This window comes from Schistocerca gregaria, chromosome 11 (genome assembly GCF_023897955.1).
Source record: "Schistocerca gregaria isolate iqSchGreg1 chromosome 11, iqSchGreg1.2, whole genome shotgun sequence".
In the NCBI taxonomy this organism is placed as follows: Eukaryota; Metazoa; Arthropoda; class Insecta; order Orthoptera; family Acrididae; genus Schistocerca; species Schistocerca gregaria.
In genome coordinates, this window is record NC_064930.1 from 56,859,240 (window position 1) to 56,872,934 (window position 13,695).

The following is a 13,695-nucleotide window of genomic DNA, read 5'->3' on the forward strand; positions in this document are numbered from 1 at the left end:
TAGAACAGTATCATTATAACGCGTGGGTATTACAATCGCACTGGCTTGCAACTTTTCGCCCTTTCCTCTTCTCCCTCCCCCTCCCCCCCCCCTCCCGCTCGTTCTTCTGCACTTGCCCAAATACGAAGGAAGGACGGAGCGAGAAGAAATCATCAGCTGTACAAGAAACTTCGTGACTGCGCCCAAATAGTGTTATAGCTTCATGGCGTTTACAGACAGTATCATAATAAATAGAGAAAGCTGACACGGCAATACAATTCACAACCAGTCATGCCACCTGAGAGAACACAAGTTCACATATTTTCATTCTACACTGTTGTCCAAAATTAAAATAACAAAAAACGCTACTTCCCCGTCCTGTGTCTACTCTGGTATTTGGAAAGTTCTCGGAATGGAGTAGAAAAAAGAGTATTTACATTACTGAAACTTTTATTGTTTTTCAATGGAGTCTCTTTGTACATTAATGCACTTGCTCCAACGGTATTCCAGTGCCTTGATCCCATCTGGAAAACGAGTTTCCTCTATGCCTGCAACATAGTTGTCAACTCCGGCTATTACAGTACTGGCAATTGAAATTGCTACACCAAGAAGAAATGCAGATGATAAAGGAGTATTCATTTTACAAATATATTATACCAGAACTGACATGTGAATACATTTTCACGCAATTTGGGTGCATAGATCCTGAGAAATCCGTACCCAGAACAACCATCCTCTGGCCGTATCAACGGCCTTCATACGCCTGGGCATTGGATCAAACAGAGATTGGATGGCGTGTACAGGTACAGCTGCCCATGCAGCTTCAACACGATACCACAGTTCATCAAGAGTAGTGACTGGCGAATTGTGACGAGCCATTTGCTCGGCCACCATTGACCAGACGTTTACAATTGGCGTGGGGTCTGGAGAATGTGCTGGCGACGGCAGCAGTCGAACATTTTCTGTATCCAGAAAGGCCCGTACAGGACCCGCAGCATGCAGCTGTGCATTATCCTGCTGAAATGTGGGGTTTCGTATCGATCGAATGAAGGTTAGAGCTACAGGTAACACATCTGAGATGTAACGTCCATTCACTGAGGTGTCAATCTCTGTGAAGGAATGGGTAGTCCATTCTTCCTCAAGAGCCTGAACGATACAGATGTCGGAAGCTGGGATGTCGTTAATCGGCCGGGCGGATTCGATCCGGGGCAGGCGCGCCTGCCCGAGTCCAGGCAGCAGCTAGCGCTCTCGGCTTCCCTGGCGGGTTGTGATAAGACAGTGTATGTCGTCAGAATTCCAGAAAAAAATTGGCATCCTATGCTTGCTGTCATGCTCTGCATCACTGTGATATGTTTCGTCTAGGAAATCGTGAACATGTAAACTCAAGTGCGCTGACGTACATTCTGCTGCAAGATCACATTTTGTAAAGGAACTACGGAAGTTACCTCGATACCGACTCAAGTCTCTCTTTGTTCCAGCTGATCTAAAATGGCATGAAGGTAATTTCCCAACTTTGAACATTACTCACCTCTAAACTGTACAAGATAGAGAAAAACAAATTGCACCACTAAATTCCAGAGCTGAAGCGAGTGTTATTTGATGTATCGTACACCCACCCTTCCCATTTTTTAAAAAAATAACTTGAATCCAAAATGTCGGATTTCAAGATGGCGGCTATCAATGACATTCACTCCAAAAGTTGCTACCCCTCGTCAAACCTATGTTCCCATCATCAATTACAATTTTCCCTTCAATCTTCCAACTTATGAAGGTGTCCAAGGACTTTTTACTCGCCCCGTATGCTCAAATAAGACGTTAGTGAATTAAAATGAGAAACGTAATTCAGGTTTCTGACAATTTCTTCTTTAAAATCAAATATTCAAAACGCATAAATAACAGAGCTTACATGTACAAGGAAGTCAGTAACACGTGCCTTCAAGTTCAGGATGGAACCAATACAAAAGCCTAAGAATTCACTTTTTTTTCATTTACAGCCATTTCCAGGTACTCAGGTGTTGTACAGTACTGAATTATATGTACGTAAATTTGGTGTGATAGTCTCTTTGCAGAGAACGTAAAAGATCCACTATTAGCCACGCAGCAAAGGCAGATAAATGTACAGGAGATAACGTTACAAAATGAGTTCGACTGCGGGTATTCCCACAGGATGGTGTGTGTGATAACGTAACGGTACGTGAATTTGTATTCTATAAGAAATATACACTGAAGACGCAAAGAAACAGGTACCCTTCCCTATTATCGTGTACGGCTCCCGCGAGCACGCAGAGTGCCGAAATAAAACGTGGCACGGTAGGGCGACTCACACCATACATAGTACGAAAGTTGCGTTGAACAGTTATTACTGACCTGCAAAGCGCAAAACGTAGAACACAAAAAGCCTTCTGTTGTCTCTACGCCATTTTTACTGGAACTGAGGTGGGGTCACGCTGCTGCTACCTAGCGGGAATCGTGCAAAACTCGAGAGTTTGCTCCTTCTAACAGTACGTTGTTCAAGCACTTATCTCAAATAACACAATAGTTATGATTTTTTAAAATGTACTGATTATTTTTTGTGTGTGTTGTGGTCTTCAGTCCAGAGACTGGTTTAATGCAGCTCTCCATGCCACTCTATCCTGTGCAAGCTTCTTCATCTCCCAGTACCTACTGCAGCCTACATCCTTCTGAATCTGCTTAGTGTACTCATCTCTTGGTCTCCCTCTACGATTTTTACCCTCCACGCTACCCTCCAATACTAAATTGGTGATCCCTTGATGCCTCAGAACATGTCCTATCAACCGATCCCTTCTTCTGGTCAAGTTGTGCCACAAGCTCCTCTTCTCCCCAATTCTGTACAGTACTTCCTCATTCTTTATGTGATCTACCCATCGAATCTTCAGCATTCGTCTTTAGCACCACATTCCGAAAGTTTCTATTCTCGTCTTGTCTAAACTATGTATTGACCATGTTTCACTTCCATGCATCGTTACACTGCACACAATTGTCTGGGAGACAATCTGAGCAGCCGTCTTCGATTGTTTGGAGATGACACTGTCGTTTATCGACTAATAAAAGATCAAAACAAACTGCAAAACGATTTAGAAAAGATATCTGAATGGTGCGAAAAGTGGCAGTTGACCTAAATAACGAAAAGTGTGAGGTCATCCTTATGAGTGCTAAAAGGAGTGCAATTACGAACAACTTAAATTGGGCGGAACACACAGAAAATGTTATGGGGAAGGCTAACCAAAGACTGCGTTTTATTGGCAGGACGCTTAGAAAATGTAACAGACCTACTAAGGAGACTGCCTACACTACGCTTGTCCGCCCTCTTATAGAATACTGTTGGTGTGGGATCCTTACCTGATAGGAGGGACGCAGTACATCTAAAAAGTTCAAAGAAAGCCAGCACGTTTTGTATTATCGCGAAATATGGGAGAGAGTGTCACAGAAATGATAAAGGATTCAGGCTGGAAATCATTAAAATACAGACGTTTTTCATTGCGACGGAATCTTCTCACGAAATTCTCATCAAACAAACTTTCAACTCCGAATGCGAAAGTATTTTGTTGACACCGACCTACATAGGGCGGAACGATCACCACGATAAAATAAGGGAAATCAGAGCTCCTGCGGAAAGATATAGGTGTTCACTTTTTCCGCGCGCTGTATGAGATTGGAATAATAGAGAATTGTGAAGGTGGTTCGATGAACCGTCTGCGAGGCACTGAAATGTGATTTGCAGAGTATCCATGTAGATGTAAAATAGTTTCAGAAAAGACTTCCTGACACTTAAATGTTTACACGATGTCAACAAATTTCTCTTCTTCAGAAACGCTTTCCTTGCCATAGCCGGTCTACATTTTATTTCCTTTCTACTTCGACCATCATCAGTTATTTTGCTCCCCAAGTAGCAAAACTGCTTTACTACTTTAAGTGTCTCATTTCCTAATCTAATACCCTCAGACCACCCGACTTAATTCCACTGCATTCCATCATCCTCGTTTTGCTTTTGTTGATGTTCATCTTATATCCTTCTTTCAAAACCCTGTCCATTCCGTTCAACTGCTCTTCGAAGTCCTTTGCTGTCTCTGACAGAATTACAGTGTCATCGCCGAACCTAAAACTTTTATTTGTTCTCCATGGATTTTAATACCTACTCCGAATTTTTCTTTTGTTTCCTTTTCTGCTTGCTCAGTATACAGATCCGGGAGAGGCTACAACCCTGTCTCACTCCCTTCCCAACCGCTGCTTCCCTTTCATGCCCCTCGACTCTTATAACTGCCATCTGGTTTCTGTACAAATTGTAAATAGCCTTTCGCTCCCTGTGTTTTACCCCTGCCACCTTCATAATTCGAAAGAGAGTATTCCAGTCAACATTGTCAAAAGCTTTCTCTAAGTCTACAATTGCTAGGAACGTAGGGTGCCTTTCCTTAATCTAGCTTCTAAGATAAGTCGTAGGGTCAGTATTGCCTCGCGTGTTCCAACATTTCTGCGGAATCCAAATTGATGTTCGCCGAGGTCGGCTTCTACCAGTTTTTTCATTCGTCTGTAAAGAATTCGCGTTAGTATTTTGCAGCTGTGACTTATTAAACTGATTGTTCGGTAATTTTCACATCTGTCAACACTTGCTTTCTTTGGGATTGGAATTATTATATTCTTCTTGAAGTCTGAGGGTATTTCGCCTGTCTCGTACATCTTGCTCACCAGATGGTAGAGTTTTGTCAGGACTGGCTCTCCCAAGGCCGTCAGTAGTTCTAATGGAATGTTGTCTACTCCCGGGGCCTTGTTTCAACTCAGGTCTTTCAGTGCTCTGTCAAACTCTTCACACAGTATAGTATCACCCATTTCATTTTCATCTACATCCTGTTCCATTTCCATAATATTGTCCTCAAGTAAATAGACCTTGTTTAGACCCTTCCTCCTGTAGTGGAACAGACCCCTCCCCACTGACGCAAAAGGAAAATGTTTATTTTTTTATTCAAATGAAATTACGCAATCTATTATTTAAATTATCATTTTTGTAAATTAATATTAAAATAAATCAATAAATTTTGTTGTAAACGCGCTCTTTGGTCGGAAGCAGCGAAGGCAAGGCATTGCTATCTCTGACCAAAGAGGTGCGGAAGCATTAATAAAGGATGGGGCCCCTCCACGCCCACACCAACGTGGTGACCAAACCAAAAGTTCTACTGTCACCTCCGTAAACATGTTAGTTTCTGAATCAGGCGTCACAGGATGCGAGCTGTGATGTTGTCCATGCGTCTGGGTAAGATTACCCATTAACATGGTTCATCAGGAGATAGAAAGTGGTCGAAAACGATTGAAAGGTAGCGGGTGTAAGGGCAGAGGAAAAAAAGTGCCAAGGCAAGAGCCAAGGGAAAAAAACCTCTGCCACAGTAGGACGGGTAGTAAGGGCAGTAGCGGCTTGCTATCTGCGACAGTGCATGCAAGGTGTGGTTGTGTTAGTTCGAGGTATTGGGCATCGTTACCTTTGTCGTTGTTGGAGCTTGTTGCGGCGCTTGCTGCAGTTGCTGCGTCCCTTCAACAGTGCAAGGTCGTTGTAGATTAGTGGGCGATCGGTCATAGATCGGCTCACAGACGGTGTAGGGGGTGTGTGTGGCTGGTTTGCGTGCTGTGTACAGTACGGTTTCCCTGCGGTTGCCTGTTTTTCGGCGGGTCACACATCTGGGTTTCCAGTAATAACTGTGTTGCAGGGGCTCGCCAGTGCTGTCGTGTTAGCGCTCTATGGACCATAGATGTTTAGTTCCTAGCCAGTAATGTCTTTGGTCTGTTATGCTTCCATCTATGGTTGTGGTCGTAGTTACCCAGAGAAAGGATAAACGGGTTGCGCGAGTGTCTCGTGTTATTGTACAGTCGTGTGGAGAGTTTTTGAAATACTTGCAAGGTGGTATCTAGCCGGTGTTCCCGGCGAAGGTCCGCGATGCGTGTGTAGCGCGGAGCGTTGCTTATGATTTTGAGCACTTTGTTCTGTATGAGCTGCAGACGGCGCAGGCGAGTTGGCGCAGCGTATCCCCAGACAGGGGCTGCGTACGTCATCAGGAGTCTAATAAGTGTCATGTACGTGGAGCTAGACACCCTCCTGTTCAGTGTGCTACGCCTGTTAAGCATAGGGTAGAGTTGTTTGAGCCTCGCGTTAGCTTTGTTGGTCACGTGTTGGATGTGGTCCCCCCTCAGAGTAGTTTCCTGTCCAGCCAGACACCGAGGTATTTGACCTTCTCGCGGAAACGTATTGGGCGTGTGTGTAGTGTTATTGGGTTGCAGTGCTGATGTTTGCGCAGTTGCTTCGGTCTTCTAGTGAACAGAACGGCCTCGCACTTGTCGACGTTTACTCTAACACGCCGTTTCACCAGCCAAGGCTCCGCCGTTCTGAGTGCAGTCTGTAGTCGTGAGTTAATGTTAGACGGCTTCCAATCTCGCGCGAGGATGGCAGTGTCATCCGCGTAGATTGCCATCGTCGTGTTATGTGTAGCTGGGAGGTCGTTAATGTAGAGGTTAAACAGTAAGGGCCCTAGGATGCATCCTTGGGGCACTCCTGCCTGGATACCGTGTCGTGTCGATTGTTTGCCCTGCACGTCGGTGTTGAAACTCCTGTCCGTGAGATATGAGTTTATGAGACGTACGAGCCCGTCGGGGAACCCTGCGTCACTAAGTCTGCGTGTTAGGCCGTTGTGCCATAGACGATCGAAAGCCTTTTCGATGTCCAGGAACACCGCCCCACTTGCCTTGTTTGTGTTGTATCCGTATGTTATGTATTCAACGACGCGGAGGAGTTGTTGTGTTATCGAGTGGTGATTCCTGAAGTCGAATTGCTCCGGCCTCAGGGTGTCGTTAGTGATGCAGTGTCTGGTGAGTCGTTTTAGTATTACCTTCTCAACGATCTTGCTGAGCGCGCTCAGCAGACTGATGGGTCGGTAATTTTGTGAGGGAGTGGTCTTTCCCCGGCTTCCTGAACATCAGGACCTTGGCCGTCTTCCAAAAGGCGGGCAAGTGTTGGTGCTTGAGTATGGCATTCGTGATGTGTGTTAGGTAGTCTACAGCTTTGTCCGTGAACTCCTGGAGTACGCGGTTTTGAATGCCATCGTGACCAGGGGACTTCCTAGCGGTGGTATGCATGATGGCCCATTTGATTTCTGCTGTACTAGCTTGTCGGATGTTGTTGCGCGCTGGTTGGGCCAAGATGCGTGTGACCTGGTCCGTAGCAAGTGTGAACGCTGGGTCTGAGGGATCCAGGTTCGGTGTGAATGACGCTGCGAGTGTAAGGGCCATCAGTTCCGCTTTTTCTTTCGCAGAATATGCTGGTCCGCCGGGCCCTTCTAACGTGGGTGTGAAGTGTCGGGCCAGCTGCCACACGCCAGGTAGCGTGGTGTCCAGCCCTTTGCGTTTCTGGTCCCGCTGTTGTGTTTTAAATGTTTGTATTTTTTCCCGGATTATACCCTGGAGCCTGTTAATGTGCTGTTTGAAGTGCTGGCGTCTGGTACGCTGCCAGTGTCTCCCGAGGCGTTTCCTCATTGGGGTTTAGCCCAGGATTTCCTGGGGCAGGGCTGCACTGTGTTGTTGTGGCGTGCGGATTGGTATGGTGTCGGCTATTGCGTCCTTGACGGCGCCGATGAGGGTTTCAACTGTCTCGTCAATTTGGGCTGTCTCGTTAATCGCGTGGGTGGGTGGGATGCGACTGTCAAGCGTTTCCTTGAACTGGGTCCAATTCGCGCGCCTGTAGTCTAACGTCCTGCGTTGTTCCATGTGCTGCAGTGTTTCTTCAATGTGCAGCACAATGGTTTGGTGATTTGAGGGCAGATCGCTTTCAACGGCAACGTTGAGTGTCGTTGTTATGCGCTTGATGAGGGCCATGTCTAATACGTCTGGCCTGTGTCCCCTCCGGTAGGGAATGTGCGTCGGTTCGGTCGGCGCTAGTGTGATGTAGTTTCGTCCTAGTTTCTTGCCGTTGGAGTTTCGTATTCGTGAGTTTCAGTCCGGGTGTTTCGCGTTAAGATCTCCAGCGGCTATTACGCGCGGTGACATGTTGAGTATTGTGCTGATGTCGCCTGTTGTAATGTTTTTAGGGCTGTTGTATACTGACACCAGTGTAGTGTAGGCTCCGTTGAACTTGACCCTGACGGCGGTTGCCTCTAGTTTAAGTTCAGGGAGTACTATGTTTGTGTGTTCTATGTCTTTGTGTATGATGATGGCTGTTCCGCCATGACCTCAGCCGTCCGGTCGGTCAGTGCGACAGACGCAGTAGCCGGTGAAGTTTAGTTGGTTGCGTGATTTGAGCTTAGTTTCGCCCAATAGTGCGATAAGGATACCCTTACGCTCCATGAGCGAGGCAAATTCCGCCCTTTTGTTGTTGATCCCGTCTGCATTCCAGAACAGGATCCGTGTTAGTGTTCGGTTGTTTGCGTTGGGGTCGGGGTGTGGCGTGTTATCCACGTATCGGTGTAAACAGTGTGGTGAACGCTGTTTGTATGGCGGCCCAGTACTGCCCAGGTTGAGCAGACATGAGCTGTGTGAAGAGTGTGGCGACGGCCGCCATGATCTTGTTAAAGATCTGAGCGGTCGTGTGACGGGGGAATGAATATTGTTCCCAATAAACCCTCAAATGTTGTGTTGATGTTGTGTGTGTCGGCCTGTGGCTCAGTTGCGGTGTTGGCGGCCGCTGGTGCGGGTGTTGGCGTTATGTGTGGGCTGGCGCTTGTGTTGTTGCTATGTGGAACATTTTGAGGTGCCTGTGTGTCAGACGAGGTGGGGGGGGGGGGGGAGTAGTGTGTGTGTGCTGATGTCGCTGGCTTGCTGACTGTGTGCCTGTGTGTCATTGCTTTGTTGTCGCTGGCTATTTTGTTGCGGTGCACTTGTGTTCCCCCTCCTGTTTCCGCGTGTTCGCCTACGCCTTCTCTGCGTTCGGTGCGGTAGCGTTGCAGAGCAGTTCGTAGGAGCAGTGCAAGTGACTGATGTATTCTTGTAAATGATATTGACCAGTTTGAAGATTCGTATGGTCGTTGCAGAGCAGTTCATAGGAGCATTGCAAGTGACTGATGTATTCTTGTAAATGATATTGACCAGTTTGAAGATTCGTATGGTCGTAAACAAGTACAAGCAAGATCAAGAGTTAGAAGAAAAATCATTTTCATACCTACCTACTTCAAGAATCGGAGGGAGAAAATCAACGGAGACATTAGCCGGCCAGCAGCTGTCGAGAGAAAACGAAGATCTTCACAGCCTACTGTAAAATTAGGTAAAAAGGGATTCTAAAAAGCAAATTCACTCTGCTAAATCTCAAAAATTATCCAAGGTTGTTATTTCTGTAGTAAATTGACCCATATTGTCCGATACGGTCGTGAAAAGTTACATTCTCAATACTGCATTAAAAACACTTTCTTTTGGCTACTTAGAAAACTATAATAGAAATTTGTTCACATAGAAATACATTTTCTTTTGGCAGTTTTACTTCGGATCGAAAATCAGAGGTGGTCTCATTCACGAGTTCCTACCCCCCTAAACTTTAAAAAAATAAACTATCTACAAAAAAACCAAATTTATTACACACCTTTCTGCTTTCCCTTCTTTGCCTAGAACTGGGTTTCCATATGAGCTCTTGATATTCACACAGCCTGTGTATTAAGAACAACAGATGTGGGATTGGGGTCTCTCGCATCTATAGACCAGGCCACCCGCCCCCACCTCCTCGAGTCAGCGCTCGTCCGTGGTCTGAGGGTAAGTTTTGAGTGAGCGTTTTCGCTGCCCACACCCTGGGTGGCCCTGAGTGGCGAAAGCGAGTCTACGGCGAACATACAGGGTGCGGTCTGGGGCCCCATTACACCGTCGGGAAGTCGGCCGTTATCAGCCAATTGCGACCCTTGCTGAGCGGCGCGGCGGCGAACACAAAGGAGGCCTGGTGGCGGTGCACACCGCTACCCAGCCAGCCGCAGCAGTCAATGCAGGATTTGGGCAACACGATTCCTTTTCCCGATTCCATTTCTACGATTCAATCTCACATTGCGAATCGATTCCTACCATTCGTTCACGGTTCTTTCTAGTCTGCGATGGCACAATTCTTACGGAATGCAAAAAGTTCTACACAGATGGCAGGGCAGGTCTGAAATTGTCAATGGGCTTAGAGTCGAACTGTATCATGATAAGATATGCCAGAAATAGATTATTTATGAGCACTCAAAGACCTGAGCCGAAACAAGGCCCTGGGAGTAGACAACATTCCATTAGAACTACTGACGGCCTTGGGAAAGCCAGTCCTGACAAAACTCTACCATCTGCTGAGCAAGATGTATGAAACAGGCGAAATACCCTCAGACTTCAAGAAGAATATAATAATTCCAATCCCAAAGAAAGCAGGTGTTGACAGATGTGAAAATTACCTAACTATCAGTTTAATAAGTCACGGATGCAAAATACTAACGCGGATTCTTTACAGACGAATGGAAAAACTGGTAGAAGCCGACCTCGGCGAACATCAATTTGGATTCCGTAGAAATGTTGGAACACGCGAGGCAATACTTACCCTACGACTTATCTTAGAAGCTAGATTAAGGAAAGGCAAACCTACGTTCCTAGCAATTGTAGACTTAGAGAAAGCTTTTGACAATATTGACTGGAATACGATCTTTCAAATTCTGAAGGTGGCAGGGGTAAAATACAGGGAGCGAAAGGCTATTTACAGTTTGTACAGAAACCAGATGGCAGTTATAAAAGTCGAGGGGCATGAAGGGGAAGAAGTGGTTGGGGAGAGAGTGAGACAGGGTTGCAGCCTCTCCCCGATGTTTTTCAATCTGTATATTGAGCAAGCAGTAAAGGAAACAAAAGAAAAATTCAGAGTAGGTACTAAAATCCAGGGAGAAGAAATACAAACTTTGGGGTTCACCGATGATATTGTAATTCTGACAGAGACCGCAAAGGACCTCGTAGAGCAGCTGAACGGAATGGACAGTGTCTTGAAAGGAGGATATAAGATGAACATCAACAAAAGCAAAACGAGGATAATGCAATGTAGTCGAATTACGTCGGGTGCCGCTGAGGGAATTAAATTAGGAAATGAGACACTTGAAGCAGTAAAGGAGTTTTGCTATTTTGGGAGCAAAATAGCTCATGATGGTCGAATTAGAGAGGATGTAAAATGTAGACTGGCAATGGCAAGGAAAGCGTTTCTGAAGAAGAGAAATTTGTTAACATCGAGTATAGATCTAAGTATCAGGAAGGTATTGAACAGAATTGGGGAGAAGAGAAGTTTGTGGCACAACTTGACGAGAAGAAGGGACCGGTTGGTAGGGCATGTTCTGAGGCATCAACGACTCACCAATTTAGTATTGGAGAGCAGTGTGGAGGGTAAAAATCGTAGAGGGAGACCAAGTGATGAATACACTAAGCAAATTCAGGAGAATGTAGGTTGCAGTACGTACTGGGAGATGAAGAAGCTTGCACAGGATAGAGTAGCATGGAGAGCTGCATCAAACCAGTCTCAGGACTGAAGACCACAACAACATGAGTAAACATGCATATATTTTTTGGGAGATTCTACTTATTCAAATAAAGTTGAAAGCAAACAGTTAACTAAATATAAATTTTCATTTCCGAGATACCAGCGATCAGAGGAAACCGTGTCTAACCTAAAACATATCTAGGATGATTGTTACTATTGGATGAACGGTAAGTCGAACGTGTACGTATTCGGATAATGGTATACAGCCATCTCACAAAATTTACGAAATTGCGATATAAAATACTTATTGTGTAAAATCGAGTTTTTTCAGGAAACACACCAATATAGATGAACTTAAAAATCAAAATCGGTATTTAAATATGAAATTTTATCCAAACTATTAAAGCCGTTCCCAAGAAACACGAAATTCGCGTTTTTATTTAAAAATTCTTTTGTGTAAAATCCCGTGCTGTAAAGAAAGACACCCATATACAGAAAAACATAAAAACCGAAACCTTAACTACATTCAATACGCGCTAACAAAGTTTTATGAGATGGAGTTATAAAAACGTGTGTAATAGCGTTTTTGTAATATAACATTGCGTTTTTAGGAATGGAACTATGTAGGATATATATATTGTAAAATTGACTTTTTACGAAAGAATGGAACTATGCAGGTGAACTCAAAAAGCTAAAACCAGTCTAAATACAAAACTGCATCCAAATCCTTAGGGCAGTTTTCGAGATACGCGAAATACAGGGTGTTACAAAAAGGTACGGCCAAACTTTCAGTAAACATTCCTCACACACAAAGAAAGAAAATATCTTATGTGGACATTTGTCCGGAAACGCTTACTTTCCATCTTAGAGCTCAATTTGTTACATCTCTTCAAATCACATTAATGACGGAATGGAAACACTCAGCAACAGAACGTACCAGAGTGCCTTCAAACACTTTGTTACAGAAAATGTTCAAAATGTCCTCCGTTAGCGGGGATACGTGCATCTACCCTGCGTCACATGGAATACCTGATATGCTGATGCAGCCCTGGAGAATTACGTATTGTATCACAGCAGTCCACAATACGAGCACGGAGAGTCTCTACATTTGGTACCGGGGTTGCGTAGACAAGAGCTTTCAAATGCCTCCATAGGTGAAAGTGAAGAGGGTTGAGGTCAGGAGAGCTTGGAGGCCACGGAATTGGTCCGCCTCTACCAATCCATCGGTCACCGAATCTGTTGTTGAGAAGCGTACGAACACTTCTACTGAAATGGGCAGGAGCTCCATCGTGCATGAACCACATGTTGGGTCGTACTTGTAAAGGCACATGTTCTAGCAGCACATGTAGAGTATCCCGTATGAAATCATGACAATGTGCTCCATTGAGCATAGGTGGAAGAAATTAAAATGAGCTCTAACATCGAAATTAAGCGTTTCCGGACACATGTCCACATAACATATTTTCTTTATTTGTGTGTGAGGAATGTTTCCTGAATGTTTGGCCGTACCTTTTTGTAACACCCTGTATAATACATAATCCTAGTTCTATTGCTCTTGTGTAAAGAGGGTGTGTGTGTGTTTTGCATTGCATCTGCAACAAATAAGAGATACGTATTTATTCATCATACTTGGATTTATTGATTTTAATCGTGTGTATTGGGAGCTGTGTACTCGCCATAAATCGGTTTCTGTCATCACTAGTTCGTGTGTTACTCGTGCAAACTGAGCTGACGTCGCGTAGGCACGGTGGCTGATGGTAGCGATAGTAAATGGGAAATGCCTTCGCGCTCGTTCCCGTCAGTCACCGCCAGGTGTCAGCTAGGTTTTCACGAGTAACATTACGGCCCACGAACTTCGTTTGTTCGTTCCGAGCTTCCCTTGTTCAGACGCATCCTCCACTTGACTGCCATCTGGCGCTCGTAATCATTCGGCACGACTCGGCACCATTCGGAAGTTGCCTTCGAAGCATAGCTTACTAAGAATCGATGAATCGTTGCAACTTGCAATCGTCACGACTCGGAAACACGCAATCGTTCTTACGATTCTTTTGAACGACGATTCGTACGTATCACGATTCGATACGATTCTTTATTTAGAGTCGTTCAAATGAACGACTCAATCACGAATCGCCACAAGTCTAGCAGTTAATGTCAGTTCTCTCCAGTGCTGGGTAGCACGCAACGTAAACACGATACATGTTACTAGTACAGAGCTGCGGCAATCCCTGGCGATCGCAGGTTCGAATCCTGCCTCGGGCATGGATGTGTGT

General features: G+C 45.1%; 1 protein-coding gene across 3 annotated transcripts in view; it reads left to right on the top strand.

Moving 5' to 3' along the window:
• LOC126295284 (procollagen-lysine,2-oxoglutarate 5-dioxygenase) overlaps nt 1–13,695 on the top strand; it is a 508,510-nt gene that overhangs the window by 347,799 nt on the left and 147,016 nt on the right. The gene's annotated exons all lie outside the window — the stretch shown is intronic.